Genomic DNA, 1,570 nt, shown 5'->3' on the forward strand with positions numbered 1-1,570 from the left:
TGACAGGAAAGGGCCAGGACCCTCCAGTTCACACCCTTACTCTAGCAGACGACAGAAGGCACTTTCCAACACAAAGACGACTGAAGGGCTGAATGTCCTTTGCAGGACTTCTCATCCTCCTCACGTCAACCGGGGCCCCTTTCTGAGGGGCCGATGCAACCCTCCAGCAATCACTGGGAAAGCTGCATCAACTGCAAGAACGAGCTGCAGCTATGACAGCCCCGAGTGGTTTTTTTAATTGTTAAAAAGGCACACTTCCGCTTAAGATTATTTTCAGCAGTGAAATCCAAGCGGGATTACCCCTGCGGCTTTCCAGAAGGCAGGTCCTGGTTTTGCCCTCTCTTTCTGCCCACCTGTCTTCCTTCTCCAGTTCAACCTCTGCTCAGCAGAGATGGCCTCAGGCAGCAAAACAACAGGTTACCAAAAACATGTGCATCGTTTATTCCAGTCCCAACTTTGAGGCCTTCTGTGCCCAGAACTGGGAGCTTTTGTTTAGGATCCCTGCCAGGGAACCAGACAAATCTGGGACTGAGACCACCCCCCACCCCCACCCCCCACAAATCTCAGCTCCAGCTCAGCTCCTCAACTTAAGCTGCTGGTCTAGAAACAGCAGACAAGAGCAGGCGCTCACTTTACTCAGTGGGGTAAATTTCCTCAATGCCACTAGGATTTTCTCCATGCACAACAAAAACCACCCAGCCCTCAGCAGCCTTTTCAGGAAAGGAATGGCAGTGGCGAGGAGGAGCCCGGGGGACACATCCCCTCCCCCCCACCCCCCCTTGCTGGAGCTGGCTACCGTGGGCACAGCAGGACCACAGGGTCACTCTCAGAAAAGGACATTTTGTTCCTTGCAAGTAATCTCCCCCCCACCCCCACCAGCCACGTACATAATGGTTAAAAAAACTGCACTTAAGGGAACAGCCCCAGGTTATCTTAACAAACAACTGAAAGGGACGGAGGAGGGGGGGCACAGTGAAACAACAGAGACCTCCAAGGATCCTGGCAGATGGCCCAACGGGAAACCTTCCAAGCTCAGCTGCTGCTCCTGTTTGACATGATTGGACTGAAGGAACTGACAGATCCTATCATGCCCCACTTTTTGCACAACTGCCCCCCGCCAACACGTCCAAGCCCCGTGTGAAAAGCTCAGCCCCCCCAGGGCAGGGGGGGTGCACCAGTTCCCAAGCAGAAGGCACTTGAATCAACAAGACGAAAAAGGAACCCGTGGGATCGGAGTCTGGCCAGGGACATCCTTCCGAGGAAGCCGCTCGTGTCGCCCAACCAATCACAGAACAGTCCCGGAAAGGAGAGCCGCTCAGCCCTGATCAGCCCCGGGCCAGATCCTGCCAAGGGCAGCAGAAACCGCCGTGGCAGGTATGAGCCTCTTCCGCGACTCCGGCCTCCTGCCCTGGGAAGACACGCAGGATGAATAGCGGCGGAAGGCCACCTCTGGCAGACAGGCTGGCCGGCCAGGTACATTCAAGCGCAGCTGGGCCCCCACACTCCACCCCCAGCAGGTGCCTCAAGCCCCCTCCCCACCACAGTCTGGCCAAGCCCTGCTCTTCCGGCG

Source organism: Euleptes europaea, chromosome 5, assembly GCF_029931775.1.
Source record: "Euleptes europaea isolate rEulEur1 chromosome 5, rEulEur1.hap1, whole genome shotgun sequence".
NCBI lineage: Eukaryota > Metazoa > Chordata > Lepidosauria > Squamata > Sphaerodactylidae > Euleptes > Euleptes europaea.